This window comes from Salmo salar, chromosome ssa02 (genome assembly GCF_905237065.1).
Source record: "Salmo salar chromosome ssa02, Ssal_v3.1, whole genome shotgun sequence".
Classification (NCBI taxonomy): Eukaryota; Metazoa; Chordata; class Actinopteri; order Salmoniformes; family Salmonidae; genus Salmo; species Salmo salar.
The window spans coordinates 6,532,162-6,551,026 of NC_059443.1; the positions used below are offsets into that span (position 1 = coordinate 6,532,162).

An 18,865-nucleotide genomic window follows, 5' to 3' on the forward strand; every position below is an offset into this window, starting at 1 on the left:
CATGTGTAGTTATTCACACACTATTAGTAGTGGCCTGAATTACAGTTTGTGCAATTTCTGAAATAGATTTATCGTTTTCTCTTCAATCACCATATTGTTAATTTGAGATAATAATATAGTACACGTAACATCTATATTCCAGATTAGTAACATCTATATTCCATTCCTGTTTGTACAACTATGACGTATGATGAACAACATGCAGGCCACTTCCGGACGGAATCTAATTCCAATTGAGAAAGAGGGCAGAGCTCGAGCGGCAAATTCTATGTTCTTTGTTGTATTATATAAATGTCTGGTCCGTGGTGATATTGGCTATATAAATCACGCAGGTCTTTTTGCCTGTGGCACGTCCGATATAGCTCATTCTGGAAAGGACCCGAGATAAGCGCAAGGCACAGTGCAGACGGTAGGCTAATTAAAATGCATCTTTGTCTTGCATGAGCATCCTTATTAGCCGGAACCCAATGTAGGCCAAGTCTAACGGTTAAAAATGTGTTCTGGTCATTGTGTGTGAACCTAGGCGCACCACGATTTTAACTGGAGAATACATGGTTTTACTGGTGATGGGGAGAACAATCTAGAAAGGAAATGTATTCAATGTGCTGCAAATGTAGCAAAACATGTTCAATGTATTTACAGCGTAATAAGCCTACCATGGCATCCAGGGCCATTGCCTTTTCATTTTTATTAATTCATTGGTTGTTGTTATAATAGGCTAGTCCACACAGTCAAATACTGTATGATGTACAGTATTTGGAATGCTTGATATCAACATTTCTCGACCATCATGCCGGATGCTACAATCCTCATTTCTGATTGTTTTTTTGCATGCCCCCGTCTGCTCGGTCATCCATCAGGATTTAAAATAAAGTAATTTTTTGTCTCATAGTGTTTTGTCATTTTATTTATGTTTTGCATTACGTTCCCACTTCTCATTTTCATAATTTAATAGCACCTCCTTACTGATCATGCAGGCAAAGAAAATATTTGTACGATTGTTCATTTAGTATCAAATGTATAATTTGCTTTCAAAATGTACTTGCCACATTCCACTGTAGTAACTGCATCTTTGGTAGTTGCATCTCCTTGGCTCCTAGTGCTGTAAATAGTTCCATCCATAGAATTAGAATAAATGATGTTAGGTTCTCACTATGCTTTGTCAGTCCAATCACACAATTTCATGTCAAACTGAACATCCCAACCATTTGCCCATACATTAGTTTGTGTTTCTGGCATTGATAGATACACAATGACACTGATGCAGAGATTAAACCTATAGGTGGACATGATACTGATACAGAGATTAAACCTATAGGTGGGCATGATACTGATACAGAGATTAAACCTATAGGTGGACATGATACTGATACAGAGATTAAACCTATAGGTGGACATGATACTGATACAGAGATTAAACCTATAGGTGGACATGATACTGATACAGAGATTAAACCTATAGGTGGACATGATACTGATACAGAGATTAAACCTACAGGTGGACATGATACTGATACAGAGATTAAACCTATAGGTGGACATGATACTGATACAGAGATTAAACCTATAGGTGGACATGATACTGATACAGAGATTAAACCTATAGGTGGACATGATACTGATACAGAGATTAAACCTATAGGTGGACATGATACTGATACAGAGATTAAACCTATAGGTGGACATGATACTGATACAGAGATTAAACCTATAGGTGGACATGATACTGATACAGAGATTAAACCTATAGGGGGACATGATACTGATACAGAGATTAAACCTATAGGTGGACATGATACTGATACAGAGATTAAACCTATAGGTGGACATGATACTGATACAGAGATTAAACCTATAGGTGGACATGATACTGATACATAGATTAAACCTATAGGTGGACATGATACTGATACAGAGATTAAACCTATAGGGGGACATGATACTGATACAGAGATTAAACCTATAGGTGGACATGATACTGATACAGAGATTAAACCTATAGGTGGACATGATACTGATACAGAGATTAAACCTATAGGTGGACATGATACTGATGCAGAGATTAAACCTATAGGTGGACATGATACTGATACAGAGATTAAACCTATAGGTGGACATGATACTGATACAGAGATTAAACCTACAGGTGGACATGATACTGATACAGAGATTAAACCTATAGGTGGAAATGATACTGATACAGAGATTAAACCTATAGGTGGACATGATACTGATACAGAGATTAAACCTATAGGTGGACATGATACTGATACAGAGATTAAACCTATAGGTGGACATGATACTGATACAGAGATTAAACCTATATTTGTTTATTTTATTTAACTAGGCAAGTCAGTTAAGAACAAATTCTTATTTACAATGACGACCTACCAAAAGGCAAAAGGCCTCCTGCGGGGACGGGGGCTGGGATTAAAAATGTAAAATAAATAAAATATAAATATAGGACACAACACACATCACGACAAGAGAGACAACACAACCATACATAAAGAGAGACGGAGGTGGACATGATGCTGTGCATGACCCCTGGATTGATGTGTAATCAACTTTAATGGTAGTGTTGAAGGGTTTTGTAGAACACCTATATTTAGTGCTAGAAAGGGTATTCTTAATCTTGTCTACCAGCCAGCTTTCTGAACCTACAGTACCAGTCAAAGTTTGGACACACCTACTCATTCAAGGGTTTTTCTTTATTTTTTACAATTTTCTACATTGTAAAATAATAGTGAAGACATCAACACTATGAAATAACACATGTAGTAACCAAAAAAGTGTTAAACAAATCAAAATATATATTAAATAAGAATATGTTCCTAACTGACTTGCGTAGTTACATAAAGGTTCAATAAAAATATAAAAAATATAAAATTATAATAATTCTGTTATCCATGCAGTTCTGTAGCCTGGTCCCAGTTCTGTTGTCTCCTTCTATAGCCTGGCCCCAGATCTGTTGTCTCCTTATATAGCCTGGTCCCAGATCTGTTGTCTCCTTCTATAGCCTGGTCCCAGGTCTGTTGTCTCCTTCTGTAGCCTGGTCCCAGATCTGTTGAATCCTTCTATAGCCTGTTCCCAGATCTGTTGTTTCCTTCTGTAGCCTGGTCATCACCCTCTGTAGCCTGGTCCCAGATCTGTTGTCTCCTTCTATAGCCTGGTCCCAGATCTGTTGTCTCCTTCTGTAGCCTGGTCCCAGGTCTGTTGTGTCCTTCTGTAGCCTGGTCCCAGATCTGTTGTCACCCTCTGTAGCCTGGTCCCAGATCTGTTGTCTCCTTCTGTAGCCTGGTCCCAGATCTGTTGTCTCCTTCTGTAGCCTGGTCCCAGATCTGTTGTCTCCTTCTGTAGCCTGGTCCCAGATCTGTTGTCGGTCTGTTTTCTCCTTCTGTAGCCTGGTCCCAGATCTGTTGTCTCCTTCTATAGCCTGGTCCCAGATCTGTTGTCTCCTTCTGTAGCCTGGTCCCAGGTCTGTTGTCTCCTTCTGTAGCCTGGTCCCAGATCTGTTGTCTCCTTCTGTAGCCTGGTCCCAGATCTGTTGTCTCCTTCTGTAGCCTGGTCCCAGATCTGTTGTCTCCTTCTGTAGCCTGGTCCCAGGTCTGTTGTCTCCTTCTGTAGCCTGGTCCCAGATCTGTTGTCTCCTTCTGTAGCCTGGTCCCAGATCTGTTGTCTCCTTCTGTAGCCTAATCCCAAAACTGTCTGTGCTCTTGCCAACTCCATTGCTCATTGTCAAGCCAAACATACATGACAAGGAAGGACAAGGAGTTGGCATGTTAGCACAAACAGACTGGCACTCAGGATAGCAGTTCTCAGAGAGAATTGGTGAATTTTCCAGTGGTCCTACTGTGTTGTATGTATCAACATGCAGAATGAGCCAGGCTAACTGCTGTAGGTATCAACATACAGAATGAACCAGGCTAACTGCTGTATGTATCAACATACAGAATGAACCAGGCTAACTGCTGTATGTATCAACATGCAGAATGAACCAGGCTAACTGCTGTATGTATCAGCATGCAGAATGAACCAGGCTAACTGCTGTATGTATCAACATGCAGAATGAACCAGGATAACTGCTGTATGTATCAGCATGCAGAATGAACCAGGCTAACTGCTGTATGTATCAACATGCAGAATGAACCAGGCTAACTGCTGTATGTATCAACATGCAGAATGAACCAGGCTAACTGCTGTATGTATCAACATGCAGAATGAACCAGGCTAACTGCTGTATGTATCAACATGCAGAATGAACCAGGCTAACTGCTGTATGTATCAACATGCAGAATGAACCAGGCTAACTGCTGTATGTATCAACATGCAGAATGAACCAGGCTAACTGCTGTATGTATCAACATGCAGAATGAACCAGGCTAACTGCTGTATGTATCAACATGCAGCATGAACCAGGCTAACTGCTGTATGTATCAACATGCAGAATGAACCAGGCTAACTGCTGTATGTATCAACATGCAGAATGAACCAGGCTAACTGCTGTATGTATCAACATGCAGAATGAACCAGGCTAACTGCTGTATGTATCAACAGGCAGAATGAACCAGGCTAACTGCTGTATGTATCAACATGCAGAATGAACCAGGCTAACTGCTGTATGTATCAACATGCAGAATGAACCAGGCTAACTGCTGTATGTATCAACATGCAGAATGAACCAGGCTAACTGCTGTATGTATCAACATGCAGAATGAACCAGGCTAACTGCTGTATGTATCAACATGCAGAATGAACCAGGCTAACTGCTGTATGTATCAACAGGCAGAATGAACCAGGCTAACTGCTGTATGTATCAACATGCAGAATGAACCAGGCTAACTGCTGTATGTATCAACATGCAGAATGAACCAGGCTAACTGCTGTATGTATCAACATGCAGAATGAACCAGGCTAACTGCTGTATGTATCAACATGCAGAATGAACCAGGCTAACTGCTGTATGTATCAACATGCAGAATGAACCAGGCTAACTGCTGTATGTATCAACATGCAGAATGAACCAGGCTAACTGCTGTATGTATCAACAGGCAGCATGAACCAGGCTAACTGCTGTATGTATCAACATGCAGAATGAACCAGGCTAACTGCTGTATGTATCAACATGCAGAATGAACCAGGCTAACTGCTGTATGTATCAACATGCAGCATGAACCAGGCTAACTGCTGTATGTATCAACATGCAGAATGAACCAGGCTAACTGCTGTATGTATCAACATGCAGAATGAACCAGGCTAACTGCTGTATGTATCAACATGCAGAATGAACCAGGCTAACTGCTGTATGTATCAACATGCAGAATGAACCAGGCTAACTGCTGTATGTATCAACATGCAGAATGAACCAGGCTAACTGCTGTATGTATCAACAGGCAGATTGCTGCTTTCTTATCTATCTAGTAGGACGAAGATGTCTGACAAAAGTGACCTGAAAGCTGAGCTGGAGCGAAAGAAACAGAGGCTAGCTCAAATACGAGAGGAGAAGAAGAGAAAGGAGGAGGAGAGGAAAAAGAAAGAGGTGAGGAGAAATCTCTATTAATTTGAATATGATGTGAACTTCTTTGGTTTAGTTCAGCATCTCAAATGAGGATGAATAGAGCATTTCTATAACAGTATATCAGACGTCTGATTTGGGTTGGTAGTGTTTCTCAAGTCTTTGTGGAGCTACACTGGCTCCGATCCAAATGACACCCTATTCCCTATATAGTGCACTTCAAATGGCACCCTTATCCCTTTATAGTGCACTTCAAATGGCACCCTATTCCCTATATAATGCACTTCAAATGGCACACTATTCCCTAGATAATGCACTTCAAATAACACCCTATTCCCTATATAATGCACTACTTTTGGCTTCAAATAACACCCTATTCCCTATATAATGCACTACTTTTGGCCAGTGCACCATGTAGGGGATAGGGTGCTATTTGGGACAGAGACAGTGATACTGAAGTTCTCCCCAACACCTGTTCAGTCTGAGAGTCTGCAGCAGAAAACAGAGAATGTCTCTGAAGATTCTGACTTGGACCGCAAACGAAGAGAGACGGAGGCGCTGCTGCAGAGTATTGGGATCTCACCAGAACCACCATTAGGTATACCAGTCATATCCTTATTGCTTTCTGAGATCATCCTATCCTACCATCCTACTGACCTTTCTGAGATCATCCTATCCTAGCATCCTACTGACCTTTCTGAGATCATCCTATCCTAGCATCCTACTGACCTTTCTGAGGTCATCCTATCCTACCATCCTACTGACCTTTCTGAGGTCATCCTATCCTACCATCCTACTGACCTTTCTGAGGTCATCCTATCCTACCATCCTACTGACCTTTCTGAGATCATCCTATCCTACCATCCTACTAACCTTTCTGAGGTCATCCTATCCTACCATCCTACTGACCTTTCTGAGGTCATCCTATCCTACCATCCTACTGACCTTTCTGAGGTCATCCTATCCTACCATCCTACTGACCTTTCTGAGATCATCCTATCCTACCATCCTACTGACCTTTCAGAGATCATCCTATCCTACCATCCTACTGACCTTTCTGAGATCATCCTATCCTACCATCCTACTGGCCTTTCTGAGATCATCCTATCCTACCATCCTACTGACCATTCTGAGATCATCCTACCCTAACGAAAAACATTTCCAGTGAGAATGTTTTTCAGTCCTGTACTAGGTTTAATCTGTGTATGGGAAACTGGCCTGTCTTTGTTTAATGAGTATATCTTGTGGTAATGGTCTCCATACAAAATAATCAGGTCATGAAATGATCTTCAGTTTACACTATATCATATATTCAAACAAATCATTTACATTATTAATTGACTCTAATTTTTCCTTTATGGCATAAACACATTGAAATTCCATTGTGTCACGTTCAAAAGGTTAGTAATAAGAATCCAGTGATTTGGTTGGTAGGGTTATATATTCATGTATTTTAAGAGACTACTGCAGGTATGAATCTATGTATTCAGTTCAGATGGTTAGTTTGATATGCTATGTCAACATACTGACAGATTTCACACTAGCTTGGTGGTCGTGCATTATTATGTCACAAACCAGTTGGGTTTCCATCAGAAAGTTGACGATCTCTTCCCCTCTTTTCTTGTGAATTCTTCTTCCTTTGCTTTGAACCATTTCAATCCATCCTGTTGATTTGGAACCCTTCTGGTTTGGCTGTGGGGCTCTGACTGCTGGCCACCAGTGCAGCCTCTGCAGCTCTTAACATGGGATACCTGTTATTTTCATTATTTAGTCCCAACCCCTATGTCTCCCTCTTCACAATCAGTGAGCACCACCAGTGATGCTGGCAGCCAGGAGTCCGTAGATGGGGGGACAGTGGGAAGGTATGGAACATGCTCTTTACTCTATCACACACACACACACACACACACACACACACACACACACACACACACACACACACACACACACACACACACACACACACACACACACACACACACACACACACACACACACAACTGCTATCAGATGTAGTATTGATGTCATGGAAAATGTTCACTATTACAAACAAGCAGAAGGTATTTTAGTACTGTTCAATTATTTTCTATATGAACACACACAGACAAATGGATGTACAACTGGAAATATTTGGTATTGGCATTCTATACAACAACAACGAGGTATATTGTATGCTAAAAGCTTCTCTCTTTGGTTCTAACAATTTGTAAATGTTAGTCTATCAATGTAGCTAACATCATGAACATATGACATTGAGAACTGTGGAAATGTCTGTGTCCCATATGGCACTCTATTCCCTACAGTAAATAATATAGTGCACTACTTTTGACAAGGGCCCATAGGACTTCTGGTCAAAAGTAGTTCACTATGTAGGGAAAAGGGTGCCATTTGGGACTCAGACAATGTATATGTGCACAGTGGCACAGAGTATCTGATGTTTATCCCTTCTCTTTTCATCTTGTAATGGGACATCAGATATAGGTAAGAACCAGAGTCGATGTACTAGTGATTATGGAGAAGATGTTTCTGTTCAGGGAGACTTCAGGGTCGTCCTGCAGTGACATCAGTTGATTATGTGACATCAGTTGATTATGTGACATCAGTTGATTATGTGACATCAGTTGATTATGTGACATAAGTGACATCAGTTGATTATGTGACATCAGTTGATTATGTGACATCAGTGACATCAGTTGATTATGTGACATCAGTTGATTATGTGACATCAGTTGATTATGTGACATCAGTTGATTATGTGACATCAGTTGATTACATGACATCGGTGACATCAGTTGATTATGTGAGATCAGTTGATTATGTGACATCAGTTGATTATGTGACATCAGTGACAGCAGTGGAACTGTGAATGTAACTTCTATTGAGGCAGTGGAACTGTGAATGTAACTTCTATTGAGGCAGTGGAACTGTGAATGTGTCTCTGTCCCAAATGCCATCCTATTCCCCATATAGTCAACTATTCTTGACCAGAGCCCTATGAGCCCTGGTCAACATTTGTGCACTACTACATAGAAAATAGGGTGGAATTTGGGATCCATCCTGTGTTTTGTTTAATGTTTGTTTTGTGTACACACTGTCATGCATGAATTCATATGTTCTAAAAGTGATGTCCCTTGAGTTGATGTATGGACTCATTTGTGTTGTTTTGGCGCCCCCCTGCTGCTGTGTTTAGGACCCTGCAGTGGGACACGGACCCCTCTGCTCTCCAGCTGCAGGCAGACTCTGAGCTGGGGTATGTCTTTCCTCTTGATTCTGCTCCCAAATGGCACCCTATTCCCTATATAGTGCACTACTTTTGACCAGAGCCCATAGGACTTACACAAAGGTTATATTTTTCTTGACTGATAGCAGAGTGTTCATCTTTCAGGCGCAGGATGCACAGACTTGGAGCGTCAAAAATAGTACAGATTGACTTCGTTCCCAAAGAGCTTGTGACCTACACTAAAGAGACCCAGACTCCTTCAGCAGCACATCAGTCTGAAGGTAATGAATATTGAGTTGACTCTTGAGTTGACGCTTAAAGAACTCTTGAGGTTGACTCTTGAATTTGACTCTTGAAGTTGACTCTTGGAGTTGACGCTTGAAGTTGACGCTTGAAGTTGACTCTTGAGTTGACTCTTGAAGTTGACTCTTGAAGTAGACTCTTGAAGTTGACTCTTGAGTTGACTCTTGAAGTTGACTCTTGAAGTAGACTCATGAAGTTGACTCTTGAGTTGACGCTTGAAGTTGACGCTTGAAGTTGACTCTTGAGTTGACTCTTGAAGTTGACTCTTGAAGTAGACTCTTGAAGTAGACTCTTGAGTTGACGCTTGAAGTTGACTCTTGAGTTGACACTTGAAGTTGACTCTTGAGTTGACACTTGAAGTTGACTCTTGAAGTTGACTCTTGAAGTAGACTCTTGAAGTTGACTCTTGAGTTGACGCTTGAAGTTGACGCTTGAAGTTGACTCTTGAGTTGACTCTTGAAGTTGACTCTTGAAGTTGACTCTTGAAGTAGACTCTTGAAGTTGACTCTTGAGTTGACGCTTGAAGTTGACGCTTGAAGTTGACTCTTGAAGTTGACTCTTGAAGTTGACTCTTGAAGTAGACTCTTGAGTTGACGCTTGAAGTTGACTCTTGAGTTGACACTTGAAGTTGACGCTTGAAGTTGACTCTTGAAGTTGACTCTTGAAGTAGACTCTTGAAATGTATACTTTTAATGTAGAGCTCTAGGTTGGTTAGTATGAATGGGTATGGTTGATATTTTCAATATGCTCTCTCCCCACAGAGTGAAACAATGTGGAAGCCTATGTTGTATGTTTGTGTGTAACACAGGAGGTTGGTGGCACATTAATTGGGGAGGACTGGCTCGTGGTAATGACTGGAGTGGAATCAGTGGAATGGTATCAAATACATCAAACACATGGATACGATTCCATTTGCTCCGTTCTGGATGTTATTATGAGCCGTTCTCCCCTCAGCAGCCTCCTGTAGTGTAGAACATAAAACACGTCTTTCCTCCCAGAAGAAGAAGAGGATGAGGAGAGCAGTGAGCCTAAAGCTTCCCCTCAGACTGACCAGTTGGAGGAGGAAGGAGAGGCAGAGGACAGTAAACAGAGTAATAATGACTTTATGTTCTTTAACACACTGCTGTTAGAAAAAGCACTCGCAACCTCTGAGGTGACTTGTTGCATGGGGATTATTTGATGATAAATCAGATTTAGCCAAACATATACAACCAACATATATTCTCAACACTGGTATCACAATGTGTGTGATCCTTCTCAGCCCATGCCAGAGAGCTGACGGAGGAGGAGAGGGAACAGATCCTCCACTCAGAGGACTTCCTGGTGTTCTTTGAGCGGTCGGTCTCTGTGGTGGAGCGGGCGCTGGCCGAGGAGGGAGACATCTTCTTCGACTACAGCGGCCGGGACCTGGAGGACAAAGAAGGGTGAGAACATTGAGCATGGCCGTGTCCCAAATGGCACCCTGATCCCTATGTAGTGCACTACGTTTGACCAAGGTCCATAGGGCTCATCAGCTCATCACAGCTTTGTACTTAATTTCCATTAATGAAAAAGTTAAAAGTCGCAGTTATTGCAGGATATCCAAGGAATAGGGCCATTTAGGATGCACACCATGTTCCCTGTGGATGGATGTTATGGGAGGAATAAGTACACATTACACTGGAGTAGCACTGGAGTGGCACTGGAGTAGCACTGGAGTGGCACTGGAGTATAACTGGAGTAGCACTGGAGTGGCACTGGAGTATAACTGGAGTAGCACTGGAGTAGCACTGTAATAGAACTGGAGTATAACTGGATTAGAACTTGAGTAGAACTGGAGTAGCACTGGAGTGGCACTGGAGTTGAACTGAAGTAGCACTGGAGTGGCACTGGAGTATAACTGGAGAAGAATTGGAGTAGCACTGGAGTAGCACTGGAGTAGCACTGGAGTAGAACTGGAGTAGCACTGGAATAGCACTGGAGTATAACTGGAGAAGAACTGGAGTAGCACTGGAGTAGCACTGGAGTAGCACTGGAGTAGAACTGGAGTAGTACTGGAGTATAACTGGATTAGAACTGGAGTAGCACTGTAATAGAACTGGAGTATAACTGGAGTAGCACTGTAATATAACTGAAGTAGAACTGGAGAAGAACTGGAGTAGCACTGGAGTAGCACTGTAATAGAACTGGAGTAGAACTGGATTAGAACTTGAGTAGAACTGGAGTAGCACTGGAGTGGCACTGGAGTTGAACTGGAGTAGCACTGGAGTGGCACTGGAGTAGAACTGGAGTAGCACTGGAATAGCACTCGAGAATAACTGGAGAAGAACTGGAGTAGCACTGGAGTAGAACTGGAGTAGAACTGGAGTAGCACTGTAATAGAACTGGAGTAGAACTGGAGTAGCACTGTAATAGAACTGGAGAAGAACTGGAGTAGCACTGGAGTATAACTGTAATAGAACTGGAGTATAACTGGAGAAGAACTGGAGTAGCACTGTAATAGAACTGGAGTATAACTGGAGTAGCACTGTAATATAACTGGAGAAGAACTGGAGTAGCACTGTAATAGAACTGGAGTAGAACTGGAGTAGAACTGGAGTAGCACTGTAATAGAACTGGAGTAGAACTGGAGTAGCACTGTAATAGAACTGGAGAAGAACTGGAGTAGCACTGGAGTATAACTGTAATAGAACTGGAGTATAACTGGAGTAGCACTGTAATAGAACTGGAGTAGAACTGGAGTAGCACTGTAATAGAACTGGAGTAGAACTGGAGTAGAACTGGAGTAGCACTGTAATAGAACTGGAGTAGAACTGGAGTAGCACTGTAATAGAACTGGAGTAGAACTGGAGTATAACTGGAGTAGCACTGTAATAGAACTGGAGTAGAACTGGAGTAGAACTGGAGTAGCGCCGGAGTATCGCGGAGTAGAATCGGAGTAGAACTGGAGCGAACATCTTTCCCATTTCCCTTTCTGCCTTATCAGGGACATGCAAGGTGGATCCAATCTGTCTTTCAACCGTGTGTTCCATGACGATCACTGGTCCAAACACCGAGTAGTCACCTGCTTAGACTGGTCCCCACAGGTACAATGGAACTTTCTCCCAGTTTAGAACATATCTGATGCATCTACTTCCTTCATTTCCTTTATTTGTCTATGTCAAGACCACAGAACTAGAATGAATGCCACTTTGAGTGCACCCCTGAGTTTACCAGTCATGGTCAGAGGTTCCAAGCCTGTTCTGTTCATTCCATTTCTATGGTCAAGACAGAAGAAGAAGACTTGGTTGAAGTAACAAGCCAGTCCTGTTCTATACTATATTGTGTCTTTGCAGTACCCTGAACTGATGGTGGCCTCTTACAACAGCAACGAGGATGCTCCACACGAGCCTGATGGGATAGCGCTGGTGTGGAACATGAAGTTCAAGAAGACCACTCCAGAGTATACATTTCACTGCCAGGTCAGCAGCTGTTTGTTGATCTGATGTGACGTAAGACTGATGCTTGAGAGAGGATGGATGACATTTCATCATTACAACGTTGAAGTCATTTCATTTGCTAACATTCAGAACCACAAGTTAAGAACATAATGGAAGGGAATGTATTGTTGAATGTCACACGATATAATGGCAGGTAGCCTAGTGGTTAGAGCGTTGGGCCAGTAACCGAAAGGTTGCTAGATCAAATCCCCGAGCTGACAAGGTAAAAATCTATCGTTCTGCCCCCACTGTTCCTAGGCCGTCATTGTAAATAAGAATTTGTTCTTAACTGACTTGCCTAGTTAAATGAAGGTAAAATAAAAACTAACATGGTTTAACTCGATTCAAATAATTATTATATTGTTCTAGGTAGTTTTGCTGTATATTGGCCATCTCATTTTACTCTCTCTCTCTCTTCTATCGCTCTCTCTATTTCTGTCTCTGCCTCCTCTGGTTATCTGCTTCTCTCTCTTTCTCTCTCTTTCTATATCCCTCTCCCCCTCTCTCCCCCTCTCTCTCTCTCCCCCTCTCTCTCTCTCTGTCTCAGTCATCAGTGATGTCTGTGGGCTTTGCTCAGTTCCATCCTAACTTGGTGGTGGGGGGGAACGTACTCTGGACAGATTGTGTTGTGGGATAACCGTAGTCACAGGAGGACCCCCGTCCAGAGGACCCCTCTGTCTGCTGCGGCACACACTGTAAGTTAACAGACACCTCCCTCCACACACTGTAAGTTAACAGACACCTCCCTCCACACACTGTAAACTAACAGACACCTCCCTCCACACACTGTAAGTTAACAGACACCTCCCTCCACACACTGTAAGTTAACAGACACCTCCCTCCACACACTGTAAGTTAACAGACAACTCCCTCCACACACTGTAAGTTAACAGACACCTCCCTCCACACACTGTAAACTAACAGACACCTCCCTCCACACACTGTAAGTTAACAGACACCTCCCTCCACACACTGTAAACTAACAGACACCTCCCTCCACACACTGTAAGTTAACAGACACCTCCCTCCACACACTGTAAGTTAACAGACACCTCCCTCCACACACTGTAAGTTAACAGACACCTCCCTCCACACACTGTAAACTAACAGACACCTCCCCTCCACACACTGTAAGTTAACAGACACCTCCCTCCACACACTGTAAGTTAACAGACACCTCCCTCCACACACTGTAAGTTAACAGACACCTCCCTCCACACACTGTAAGTTAACAGACACCTCCCTCCACACACTGTAAGTTAACAGACACCTCCCTCCACACACTGTAAACTAACAGACACCTCCCTCCACACACTGTAAACTAACAAAAACCTCCCTCCACACACTGTAAGTTAACAGACACCTCCCTCCACACACTGTAAACTAACAGACACCTCCCTCCACACACTGTAAGTTAACAGACACCTCCCTCCACACACTGTAAACTAACAGACACCTCCCTCCACACACTGTAAGCTAACAGACACCTCCCTCCACACACTGTAAGTTAACAGACACCTCCCTCCACACACTGTAAACTAACAGACACCTCCCTCCACACACTGTAAACTAACAGACACCTCCCTCCACACACTGTAAGTTAACAGACACCTCCCTCCACACACTGTAAGTTAACAGACACCTCCCTCCACACACTGTAAGTTAACAGACACCTCCCTCCACACACTGTAAACTAACAGACACCTCCCTCCACACACTGTAAGCTAACAGACACCTCCCTCCACACACTGTAAGTTAACAGACACCTCCCTCCACACACTGTAAGTTAACAGACACCTCCCTCCACACACTGTAAACTAACAGACACCTCCCTCCACACACTGTAAACTAACAGACACCTCCCTCCACACACTGTAAGTTAACAGACACCTCCCTCCACACACTGTAAGTTAACAGACACCTCCCTCCACACACTGTAAGTTAACAGACACCTCCCTCCACACACTGTAAACTAACAGACACCTCCCTCCACACACTGTAAGTTAACAGACACCTCCCTCCACACACTGTAAGTTAACAGACACCTCCCTCCACACACTGTAAGTTAACAGACACCTCCCTCCACACACTGTAAGTTAACAGACACCTCCCTCCACACACTGTAAGTTAACAGACACCTCCCTCCCTCCACACACTGTAAGTTAACAGACACCTCCTCCACACACTGTAAGTTAACAGACACCTCCCTCCACACACTGTAAGTTAACAGACACCTCCCTCCACACACTGTAAGTTAACAGACACCTCCCTCCACACAGTGTAAGTTAACAGACACCTCCCTCCACACACTGTAAGTTAACAGACACCTCCCTCCACACACTGTAAACTAACAGACACCTCCCTCCACACACTGTAAGTTAACAGACACCTCCCTCCACACACTATAAACTAACAGACACCTCCCTCAACACAATGTAAGTTAACACTCTGTAAGTTAACAGACACCTCCCTCAACACAATGTAAGTTAACACACTGTAAGTTAACAGACACCTCCCTCAACACAATGTAAGTTAACACACTGTAAGTTAACAGACACCTCCCTCAACACAATGTAAGTTAACACACTGTAAGTTAACAGACACCTCCCTCAACACAATGTAAGTTAACACACTGTAAGTTAACAGACACCTCCCTCAACACAATGTAAGTTAACACACTGTAAGTTAACAGACACCTCCCTCTGCCTCTCATATACTCTACTGTAACGTGTTTATATCAGTGTGACCTCTGCGGCCGTATCAAACGTTTTAGAGTAGGAATGCTGATCTAGGATCAGGTATCCCGTGTCCATGGAATCTTATTCATTGTCATCTGAAAACTCCTACTGTCAGATGCTTCATATATACGGCCCCTGATCTCTGATTCAAGCTAGTTTGTTTGGCTTTCTTTGTTTACAAATTCAAAAAGATTTCAAACAGATTTGTGTTAACCTTGTCCCCAGGCCAATTGCGTATAAGAAGCGTTGGGAAGAAGAGTCTGGGGAACAACATTAGATTTGTGGTAACATATCTAAGAACCGACCTACTGTTCTTTCCTCCAGCACCCAGTGTACTGTGTGAACGTGGTGGGTACCCAGAACGCCAACAACCTGATAACAGTGTCTACTGATGGGAAGATGTGCTCCTGGAGTCTAGACATGCTCTCTCAGCCTCAGGTTAGCAGATGGCACCCTAAATGGCACCCTATTCCCTTTATAGTGCACTTCTTTTGACCAGGGTCCATTGGGTAGTAGTGCACTATAAAGGGAATAGGGTGCCATTTGAGACGTATGTATCGCAATAAACTCCTATTAATTCTCCTCAGAGAATTTATCTAAATAAATGATTTCATGATATATTATTTTTATCCATAAAGAAAATGACTAGTATTTGTCTTTGTTCCATGTTTATTGAGGTAAACTATATGAGCATGCATTTAACAGGAGAGTATGGAGCTGGTCTACAATAAGTCCAAGCCCGTAGCAGTAACAGGAATGGCCTTCCCTGCCGGAGATGTTAACAACTACGTGGTGGGAAGCGAGGAAGGGATGGTGTACTCTGCGTCCCGCCACGGCAGGTTAGTGAGATGAGGCGCAATAGGAACAGTTATTTATAACATGAATGTGTCTTCACGTTTCCATAGAAACAGCACATGACACTGCGGGATGTGTGTAATGTCAGTCTCTCACATGATCTATATTTTACAATGTTTTTTATTGTTACAAATTAATGCAACCTGATGAAGTTGATGTTATTTATGTTTCCAATGAAAACAGCGCAAGATGTTTGCGATATGTGTGTGTCCTTCGACCAACCAGCCTACTGTATCTGGAATGATAGCTTTATCTTAAGGCTCATTGAATGTACTTAAGTGAATGCCTTGTTATGTTGTTGTGTGCAGTAAAGCAGGTATAGCTGAGATGTTTGAGGGGCACCAGGGCCCAGTGACTGGGATCAGCTGCCATAACGCTGTGGGTACTGTCGACTTCTCACACCTCTTCATCACGTCCTCCTTTGACTGGACAGTAAAACTGTGGTCAATCAAGGTAAGACAAGTCACATTACTCTACTCAGGGTGTTATCCCTGTTCCCTGATCTACATGTTTAACTAACAATTACAAGATAGTTAAAACTGCCACCTAAGGCCCCAAAGAACCCTCAGCTGTAGCAGCATTCTTGCGCTGTCTTCGTAGAATTAGAATGGAATAGAATTCTCGTAGAATAGAATTTGAATTTGTTGTTCTTTCTGTGTCTGTCTCTCTCTCCAGCACAACAAGCCACTGTACTCGTTTGAGGATAATGCAGACTATGTCTATGATGTCAGTTGGTCCCCTGTGCATCCGGCTCTCTTTGCCTCCGTGGATGGGATGGGTCGTTTGGACCTGTGGAACCTCAACAATGACACTGAGGTGAGTCACACAATCTCATAGGTTACTTGACTTATTTATGGCCCATCGTTCCTTTGGGAGCATAGGTCATCGACGACTCCTCTCCATCACACTCTGTTCTGGGCAGTCTCCTCCAGCTGGTTCCTCACAATCACACTCTGTTCTGGGCGGTCTCGTCCAGCCCATTCCTCTCCATCACACTCTGTTCTGGGCAGTCTCCTCCAGCTGGTTCCTCTCCATCACAATCTGTTCTGAGCAGTCTCCTCCAGCTGGTTCCTCTCCATCACACTCTGTTCTGAGCAGTCTCCTCCAGCTGGTTCCTCTCCATCACAATCTGTTCTGGGCAGTCTCCTCCAGCTGGTTCCTCTCCATCACACTCTGTTCTGAGCAGTCTCCTCCAGCTGGTTCCTCTCCATCACACTCTGTTCTGGGCAGTCTCCTCCAGCTCGTTCTTCTCCATGAGGGTTTTTATTAGTTAATTGTTTACCACTGTACAGCTTTCTTTTATCCTGGACTGGATGTGTATGATGCAGAATAGGATTTGATCATATTTCTACATAGCTATCTGTTGTTGGTATGTGGTTGTAAGATAATATGACACTTTTTTTTTAAAGGTGCCCACAGCGAGTGTGACGATCGAGGGGGCGTGTGCTCTGAACCGTGTGAGATGGGCGTCGGGAGGCAGAGAGGTTGCCGTGGGTGACTCGGAGGGGCGTGTCTGGATCTACGATGTGGGAGAGGTGAAATAATTAAGTCCATCATTTAAAGGGTTCTAACGATGAGAGACTGGGTGCTGAAGCTGAAACAAGATGGAACTCATGGCCTTGTTGTTGTGCCTTGGATTCTTATTCACTTCTTTGCTGAAATGGGATACATTAGTTAGCCTACTGTTGTTTCTATCCAATTGTTTTTCTGGGGTTTTTTTCATATATATGCTCATCTATATATTTTATACTTATATATTCTTATCCCATTCCTTTACTAGATTGTGTATATTAGGTTTTGTTGTGGAGTTGTTAGATATTACCTGTTAGATACTGCTGCACTGTCGGATCTAGAAGCATAAGCATTTCGCTACACTCGCAATAACATCTGCTAACATTGTGTATGTGACCAATAAAATTTGATTTGCTTTGATTTGATATGTGACTGACTGTGTTTGTCTCCTGTAGCTGGCAGTGCCACACCCTGAGGACTGGAGCCACTTCGCCCGCACCCTAGTTGAGATCCGTGCCAACCGCGGGGACGGAGAGGAAGAGGGGGCCGTGGAGCTGGCAGCCTGAAACCCTCTCATCAATGGATGCAACGTTTCAAGACTGACAGCTTGATAACAGACATTTACAGATAACAAACCATCATTTACTGACATAACAACAGCAGCATGCATGCTTTAGTGACATTCAAGTCATTGTGATTAGACTGACTCCAAGCTTATGCTCCATAGATCAAAGTAAGAAACAAGGATTTTCCAGACCAACAACTATTCTTACTAGGGTTATTTATTGGTTCATTAAACAGTTGATATGTATATACGTGATATCAAAATCATATGGCTTGCAATGATAATGTGCTTATGGGTCTAACGTGGGTCTAAATGTTGGAGTGAGCTAGATATGATCCTGATATTATACTGGTTTGATGATCAGATTCCTGTGATCTGTTCATGTTGTTCTTTCTTCAAGGTTATAAAAGCTGCATTAATAACAAGTTGGATCATTGTTTTCTCAAGATATCCAAGTTAACCTTTAATAATGTTTTTAAGTAGCTTTGGGCTTTTCAGTGCATCAGCATGATAATTATTACATTTTGGTTGCTGTTAAAAAAAATGGTTTTGTTTTAAGAAATAAGTCTAAAAATGTATGGCTTTTTGCTGTAAGGACAACAATTGACAATAAAATCAGGATAACTTAAATACTGATTTGTATGCCACAAATCTCACAGACCAGGCTGTATGGGCTACTGTAGTACTGTAGTAGAAGTT

General features: G+C 42.7%; 1 pseudogene across 1 annotated transcript; it reads left to right on the top strand.

Annotated features, from left to right (window-relative positions):
• Nucleotides 1-21: 21 nt before the first annotated feature.
• On the top strand, nucleotides 22-18,796 carry LOC123723790 (cytoplasmic dynein 1 intermediate chain 1-like; annotated as a pseudogene). The gene is made up of 18 exons (XR_006759652.1): nucleotides 22-409; nucleotides 5,394-5,539; nucleotides 5,996-6,113; nucleotides 7,320-7,377; nucleotides 7,991-7,996; nucleotides 8,706-8,765; nucleotides 8,901-9,016; nucleotides 10,037-10,129; nucleotides 10,300-10,462; nucleotides 12,004-12,103; nucleotides 12,353-12,478; nucleotides 13,044-13,191; nucleotides 15,559-15,672; nucleotides 15,940-16,073; nucleotides 16,398-16,542; nucleotides 16,765-16,905; nucleotides 17,499-17,624; nucleotides 18,057-18,796. The product of XR_006759652.1 is annotated as a cytoplasmic dynein 1 intermediate chain 1-like (transcript).
• The last annotated feature ends 69 nt before the right edge of the window (nucleotides 18,797-18,865 follow it).